We start from the raw sequence: 8,904 nt of genomic DNA, 5'->3' as shown, positions 1-8,904 counted from the left end.
GATGAAGTCGATGAGGCTTTATTAAGCGTGACTTGTTCCCAGCAGTTCAGCAACAGAATGGAGCGGCGGGAGAAGCACGGGTTCTTATACTCCGCCTTCAGGGCGGAGCCAGGGGTCAACAGCCAACCAGGACCCGGGATCTGTCAGCCAATAGCATCACGGCTTCCCAGTCCCACATGACCCCTAATACATACCACCACACTCAGACAGATTGATTTTTATCAAACTGAAGGGATATGGGCCCAAGGCAGGGATATGGAGTTAGGTCAGCCATGGTCCCAATGAATGGTGGGACAGAGTCGAGGGGCTGAATTGGGGCCTCCTCCTGTTCCTATGTCGCCAAAATTTCCACTCAGATTTATAGGTGTGGTGTCGCAACGATCCTAACCTGAGGCTGTGTCTCTCTAACAGTGCGAAATGGTCTTACCATAAATCACCATCAGTGCCTCATTCAGTCCGCTGTGTTCCACCCGACAGGAATACTCGGCCTGGTCCTCCGGATCAAACTCCACCCATTTCCGGATCTGGTAGGTCCTGTCGTGATTGGGTAAGATCCCACTGGACAGGATCTCATTAATCACCACCCCGTCTCTGCACAGATTCACCTCGATGGCTTGAGGGTAAAAGCCGGTGACGACACAGGACAGCCGGTTAGAATCACCCAGACGGGTAAAGGACACGATGGGGGCAACTGAGAGAGAAAGGAAGAGAAATCAGTACAGGAAGCTCGAGATAGAGAATCCCAGGCATCACCCCCTTCACCGACTCTCAGTCCCCCCCCTCACTCACCGACTCTCAGTCCCCCCCTCACTCACCGACTCTCAGTCCCCCCTCACTCACCTACTCTCAGTCCCCCCTCACTCACCGACTCTCAGTCCCCCCTCACTCACCTACTCTCAGTCCCCCCTCACTCACCGACTCTCAGTCCCCCCTCACTCACCGACTCTCAGTCCCCCCCTCACTCACCGACTCTCAGTCCCCCCCTCACTCACCGACTCTCAGTCACCCCTCACTCACCGACTCTCAGTCCCCCCTCACTCACAGACTCTGCCCCCCCCCTCACTCGCCGACTCTCAGACCGCCCCTCACTCACCGACTCTCAGTCCCCCCCTCACTCACCGACTCAGTCCCCCCTCGCTCACCGACTCTCAGTCCCCCCTCGCTCACCGACTCTCAGTCCCTCCCTCACTCACCGACTCAGTCCCCCCTCGCTCACCGACTCTCAGTCCCCCCTCGCTCACCGACTCTCAGTCCCCCCTCACTCACCGACTCAGTCCCCCCTTCACTCACTGACTCTCAGTCCCCCCTCACTCACCGACTCAGTCCCCCCTCACTCACCGACTCAGTCCCCCCTTCACTCACCGACTCTCAGTCCCCCCTCACTCACCGACTCAGTCCCCCCTCACTCACCGACTCAGTCCCTCCCTCACTCACCGACTCTCAGACCGCCCCTCACTCACCGACTCTCAGTCCCCCCCTCACTCACCGACTCTCAGACCCCCTCACTCACCGACTCTCAGTCCCCCCTTCACTCACTGACTCTCAGTCCCCCCCCTCACTCACTGACTCAGTCCCTCCCTCACTCACTGACTCTCAGTCCCCCCTCACTCACCGACTCTCAGTCCCCCCTCACTCACCGACTCTCAGTCCCCCCCTCACTCACCGACTCTCAGTCCCCCCCTCGCTCAAAGACTCTCAGTCCCCCCCTCACTCACCGACTCTCAGTCCCCCCCTCGCTCACCGACTCTCAGTCCCCCCCTCACTCACCGACTCTCAGTCGCTCCCTCACTCACCGACTCTCAGTCCCCCCTCACTCACCGACTCTCAGTCCCCCCCTCACTCACAGACTCTCAGTCCCCCCTCACTCACCGACTCTCAGTCCCCCCTCACTCACCGACTCTCAGTCCCACCCTCCCGGAATCCCAGTCCCCCCTCACTCACCGACTCTCAGTCCCCCCTCACTCACCGACTCTCAGTCCCCCCTTCACTCACTGACTCTCAGTCCCCCCTCACTCACCGACTCTCAGTCCCTCCTCACTCACCGACTCTCAGTCCCCCCTTCACTCACTGACTCTCAGTCCCCCCTCACTCACCGACTCTCAGTCCCTCCTCACTCACCGACTCTCAGTCCCCCCTTCACTCACTGACTCTCAGTCCCCCCTCACTCACCGACTCTCAGTCCCCCCTTCACTCACTGACTCTCAGTCCCCCCCTCACTCACCGACTCTCAGTCCCTCCTCACTCACCGACTCTCAGTCCCTCCCTCACTCACCGACTCTCAGTCCCTCCCCCTCACTCACCGATTCTCAGTCCCCCCCTCGCTCACCGACTCTCAGTCCCCCCCCCTCACTCACCGACTCTCAGTCCCTCCTCACTCACCGACTCTCAGTCCCTCCCTCACTCACCGACTCTCAGTCCCTCCCCCTCACTCACCGATTCTCAGTCCCCCCCTCGCTCACCGACTCTCAGTCCCTCCCCCTCACTCACCGATTCTCAGTCCCTCCTCACTCACCGACTCTCAGTCCCCCCCCCTCACTCACCGACTCTCAGTCCCCCCCCTCACTCACCGACTCTCAGTCCCCCCCTCGCTCACCGACTCTCAGTCCCTCCCTCACTCACCAACTCTCAGTCCCCCCTCACTCACCGACTCTCAGTCCCCCCTTCACTCACTGACTCTCAGTCCCCCTCACTCACCGACTCTCAGTCCCTCCTCACTCACCGACTCTCAGTCCCCCCTTCACTCACTGACTCTCAGTCCCCCCTCACTCACCGACTCTCAGTCCCTCCTCACTCACCGACTCTCAGTCCCTCCCTCACTCACCGACTCTCAGTCCCCCCCCCCTCACTCACCGACTCTCAGTCCCCCCCCCTCACTCACCGACTCTCAGTCCCCCCCCTCACTCACCGACTCTCAGTCCCCCCCTCGCTCACCGACTCTCAGTCCCTCCCTCACTCACCAACTCTCAGTCCCCCCTCACTCACCGACTCTCAGTCCCCCCCCCTCGCTCACCGTCTCTCAGTCCCCCCCTCGCTCACCGACTCTCAGTCCTCTCTGTCCATATTCCAGGTATTTCCTCAGCCACTCGATACACTCCACACTCCACCTCTTTCCATCGCTGGTTGCGGGTAATGTCCTGGTCCCACCTGTTTTTGATGCCCTCTCCCCAGGGGACCGGGGTCACCCACACCATTTTACTCTTGTCAAAGCTGAGTAAATCTTGTCCATCCCACCCATATTGGCTGAATCCAGTCACTGACCCGTCATCATCTGGTAAACGTGGATCCCTGTTGATCAGAATCACAATCCAACAATCAGAGCCTTTCATACCAGGAGGCCCGTTCACAATGCCAACAGCCAATTAGAAGCTGGCATCACTGGGATGTTCCACCCTAAATACATACCCAGCCAATGAGATTTACTGCCCCATCCACAACCAACCAACCCCTAGATCTTGATTCACTCAGGTCTTCTCCTCATAGGACCCCTGAGTGATGGGAGATTGGGGACTCACCTCCTGACTGGTTGGTCCTGGACATGAGGATCGGAATATCAACTTTGAAATTCTGCTCCCCGTCCCGTGCGAGAAGCTTCTTCCGTTCCCAGGACTCAGGCCCCTCACTGTCCACCATCCACTGCTCCCGGGGAATCAGCTCCTTCCGATCGCTGTCGTACATAACAAACTGGACATCATCCACATAACCGACAGCCACGAATTCCGGGAATCCAGGGATTGGAGTTATCCCCGTGAGGAAATACCGGAGAGAGCGAGAGCCTGAAAAACACACAGAGACATCAGGGTATGAACCCCAAAACACCAACACCCACACAGAGAGACATCAGGGTATGAACCCCAAAACACCAACACCCAGACACAGAGAGACATCAGGGTCTGAACCCCAAAACACCAACACCCACACAGAGACATCAGGGTATGAACCCCAATACATCAACAGCCACACACACACAGACATCAGGGTATGAACCCCAAAACACCAACACCCACACAGAGAGCGACATCAGGGTCTGAACCCCAAAACACCAACACCCACACAGAGAGACATCAGGGTCTGAATCCCAAAACACCAACACCCACACAGAGAAACATCAGGGTCTGAACCCCAAAACACCAACACCCACTCAGAGAGAGACATCGGGGTATGAACCCCAAAACACCAACACACCCACACAGAGACATCAGGGTATGAACCCCAAAACACCAACACTCACACAGAGAGACATCAGGGTGTGAACCCCAAAACACCAACACCCACACAGAGAGACATCAGGGTCTGAACCCCAAAACACCCACACCCACACAGAGAGAGACATCAGGGTCTGAACCCCAAAACACCAACACCCACACAGAGAGACATCAGGGTCTGAACCCCAACACCCACACAGAGAGACATCAGGGTCTGAACCCCAAACACCAACACCCACACAGAGACATCAGGGTCTGAACCCCAACACCCACACAGAGAGACATCAGGGTCTGAACCCCAACACCCACACAGAGAGACATCAGGGTCTGAACCCCAACACCCACACCCACACAGAGAGACATCAGGGTCTGAACCCCAAAACACCCACACAGAGACATCAGGGTCTGAACCCCAAAACACCAACACCGACATTTGCAATGTTCCTCAGAACGTCAGCGTGGGAATTGTAGAAATGCAGGAGTCTCCGGCTGGGTCTGATGTCTTCTCCCGCTCTCTCTCTCGCTCCCTCTCTTTCCCTTATCCTCCATTGGAGTCTCTCCCCGGGTCTTTGCGATTTCTCTGCTCTCTCTTTCACTCTCTCTCTTCGTCTTGGCTGCTGTCTGGTGTCTTTAACCAGGAACCTCCTCACCAAAACAGTAGTAGAAATCTGAAACTCTCTTCCTCAAAAAGCTGTAATGTTTGGAATCAACTGGAACTTTCATAATTGAGATGGATTCTTGTTTTGGAAGGAATATAGAGCACACGGGGGGAAATTGGAGTTTAGTTACAAATCCAGCAGGATTTAATTGCGTGACAAATCGGTCTGAATATTCCCCCTGTATTCCTCCGTCTCCTCTCTCCGTTTCCCTCTTCACTGTCCAGCCCCATGCCCCTGTTCTCAGTTCCCTCACAACCCACAGTTTCCCTCCCTCCACAACCCCAATATCCAGCCTGGCTCTGCCCCTCTCACACCCCATCACTCACTGACCCAGGGTTAATGCCCCAGTACCCAGCCTGGCTCTGCCCCTCTCACACCCCATCACTCACTGACCCAGGGTTAATGCTCCAGTACCCAGCCTGGCTCTGCCTCTCTCACACCCCATCACTCACTGACCCAGGGTTAATGCCCCAGTACCCAGCCTGGCTCTGCCTCTCTCACACCCCATCACTCACTGACCCAGGGTTAATGCCCCAGTACCCAGCCTGACTCTGCCCCTCTCACACCCCATCACTCACTGACCCAGGGTTAATGCCCCAGTACCAAGCCTGACTCTGCCCCTCTCACACCCCATCACTCACTGACCCAGGGTTAATGCCCCAGTACCCAGCCTGACTCTGCCCCTCTCACACCCCATCACTCACTGACCCAGGGTTAATGCCCCAATACCCAGCCTGGCTCTGTCCCTCTCACACCCCATCACTCACTGACCCAGGGTTAATGCCCCAGTACCCAGCCTGGCTCTGCCCCTCCCACACCCCATCACTCACTGACCCAGGATTAATGCCCCAGTACCCAGACTGGCTCTGCCCCTCTCACACCCCATCACTCACTGACCCAGGGTTAATGCTTTAAATTGAGGGGAGATAGATATAAGACAGATGTCAGAGGTAGGTTCTTTACTCAGAGAGTACTAAGGGCGTGGAATGCCCTGCCTGCAACAGTAGTGGACTCGACAACACTAAGGGCATTCAAATGGTCATTGGATAGACATATGGACAATAAGGGAATAGTGAGTTGGGCTTTAGAGTGGTTTCACAGGTCAGCGCAACATCGAGGACCGAAGGGCCTGTACTGCGCTGTAATGTTCTAATGCCCCAGTACCCAGCCTGGCTCTGCCCCTCTCACACCCCATCACTCACTGACCCAGGGTTAATGCCCCAGTACCCAGCCTGGCTCTGCACCTCTCACACCCCATCACTCACTGACCCAGGGTTAATGCCCCAATACCCAGCCTGGCTCTGCCCCTCTCACACCCCATCACTCACTGACCCAGGGTTAATGCCCCAATACCCAGCCTGGCTCTGCCCCTCTCACACCCCATCACTCACTGACCCAGGGTTAAAGCCCCAGTACCCAGCCTGGCTCTGCCTCTCTCACACCCCATCACTCACTGACCCAGGGTTAATGCCCCAATACCCAGCCTGGCTCTGCCCCTCTCACACCCCATCACTCACTGACCCAGGGTTAATGCCCCAGTACCCAGCCTGGCTCTGCCCCTCTCACGCCCCATCACTCACTGACCCAGGGTTAATGCCCCAATACCCAGCCTGGCTCTGCCCCTCTCACACCCCATCACTCACTGACCCAGGGTTAATGCCCCAGTACCCAGCCTGGCTCTGCCCCTCTCACACCCCATCACTCACTGACCCAGGATTAATGCCCCAGTACCCAGACTGGCTCTGCCCCTCTCACACCCCATCACTCACTGACCCAGGGTTAATGTTTTAAATTGAGGGGTGATAGATATAAGACAGATGTCAGAGGTAGGTTCTTTACTCAGTAGTAAGGGCGTGGAATGCCCTGCCTGCAACAGTAGTGGACTCGCCAACACTAAGGGCGTTCAAATGGTCATTGGGTAGACATATGGACAATAAGGGAATAGTGAGTTGGGCTTTAGAGTGGTTTCACAGGTCAGCGCAACATCGAGGGCCGAAGGGCCTGTACTGCGCTGTAATGTTCTAATGCCCCAGTACCCAGCCTGGCTCTGCCTCTCTCACACCCCATCACTCACTGACCCAGGGTTAATGCCCCAATATCCAGCCTGGCTCTGCCCCTCTCACACCCCATCACTCACTGACCCAGGGTTAATGCCCCAGTACCCAGCCTGGCTCTGCCCCTCTCACACCCATCACTCACTGACCCAGGGTTAATGCCCCAGTACCCAGCCTGGCTCTGCCCCTCTCACACCCCATCACTCACTGACCCAGGGTTAATGCCCCAATACCCAGCCTGGCTCTGCCCCTCTCACACCCCATCACTCACTGACCCAGGGTTAATGCCCCAGTACCCAGCCTGGCTCTGCCCCTCTCACACCCCATCACTCACTGACCCAGGGTTAATGCCCCAGTACCAGCCTGGCTCTGCCCCTCTCACACCCCATCACTCACTGACCCAGGGTTAATGCCCCAATACCCAGCCTGGCTCTGCCCCTCTCACACCCCATCACTCACTGACCCAGGGTTAATGCCCCAGTACCCAGCCTGGCTCTGCCCCTCTCACACCCCATCACTCACTGACCCAGGGTTAATGCCCCAGTACCCAGCCTGGCTCTGCCTCTCTCACACCCCATCACTCACTGACCCAAGGTTAATGCCCCAGTACCCAGCCTGGCTCTGCCTCTCTCACACCCCATCACTCACTGACCCAGGGTTAATGCCCCAGTACCCAGCCTGGCTCTGCCCCTCTCACACCCCATCACTCACTGACCCAGGGTTAATGCCCCAGTACCAGCCTGGCTCTGCCCCTCTCACACCCCATCACTCACTGACCCAGGGTTAATGCCCCAATACCCAGCCTGGCTCTGCCCCTCTCACACCCCATCACTCACTGACCCAGGGTTAATGCCCCAGTACCCAGCCTGGCTCTGCCCCTCTCGCACCCCATCACTCACTGACCCAGGGTTAATGCCCCAATACCCAGCCTGGCTCTGTCCCTCTCACACCCCATCACTCACTGACCCAGGGTTAATGCCCCAGTACCCAGCCTGGCTCTGCCCCTCTCGCACCCCATCACTCACTGACCCAGGGTTAATGCCCCAATACCCAGCCTGGCTCTGCCCCTCTCACACCCCATCACTCACTGACCCAGGGTTAATGCCCCAGTACCCAGCCTGGCTCTGCCCCTCTCACACCCCATCACTCACTGACCCAGGGTTAATGCCCCAGTACCCAGCCTGGCTCTGCCTCTCTCACACCCCATCACTCACCTGCAGCCACCTCTCCACACAGAAGGAGCAGCACTATCAGTCCAATCATTGTTGCTTCCATCAGGCTGGAGGAAACATTGAAGGGAAACCCTTCGACAAGAAAAGGGAAATTTGCACCGGGAACAAGCCTGCCTTTACCTGACCTGCCTTCACCTGACCTGCCTTTACCTGACCTGACCTACTTGAGAGTCTGTTTGTTTGTTTTGAACTGGAATCACTTTAATTGATGAGGGAAAAGACTGAAAAGCAAAGATTAGTGAGTTGCTGCAAAACAGAGCAGGGACAAACGGTATCCTACCTGATTCTCTCCCTCCCTCTGTCTCTGTCTGCTTTGCCTAACATTGGGTGCAGTTCACAACCTGCTACCAGAGAATCCTCATCTGAGTGTAACTTGTCTGCATTTTGGACCTGCAAAGCTGAAACAAAACAAATTGATGCATCTCTATATTCTCCTCCACACCAAACATTGTTGATGTGAAACTCCTGACATCATGAGACAACACCAGCTCGACAGCATTGAACCCCGACAAACTTTATCCTTTATTTTATAATGCCTAGCCTCTGAAGCCCATATCTGCAGAGCGATCCTATCTGTTTGTTCTTTGTGTGGGTGTGTGTGAGTGGGTGTGGCATTGAGAACTGTTCAGGGAGATGGGGCGAATATTTTTCAGTCTATCCTTCAGTAACAGTATCCCACTCTCTGATACTGTACAAGGGAAATAAAGAGAGCGCAAAGTGAGAGTTAAACTCATTGTGAGTTAAGGCTGTGAGACAC

At 56.3% G+C, this 8,904-nt stretch overlaps 1 pseudogene; it reads right to left on the bottom strand.

Moving 5' to 3' along the window:
• Positions 1-389: 389 nt before the first annotated feature.
• On the bottom strand, positions 390-8,234 carry LOC140389372 (major histocompatibility complex class I-related gene protein-like; annotated as a pseudogene).
• Positions 8,235-8,904: the final 670 nt, after the last annotated feature.

Source organism: Scyliorhinus torazame, chromosome 14, assembly GCF_047496885.1.
Source record: "Scyliorhinus torazame isolate Kashiwa2021f chromosome 14, sScyTor2.1, whole genome shotgun sequence".
NCBI classification, from domain to species: domain Eukaryota; kingdom Metazoa; phylum Chordata; class Chondrichthyes; order Carcharhiniformes; family Scyliorhinidae; genus Scyliorhinus; species Scyliorhinus torazame.
Note: the sequence above shows the minus strand (reverse complement) of the source record. Positions and strands in the feature narration are given on the sequence as shown.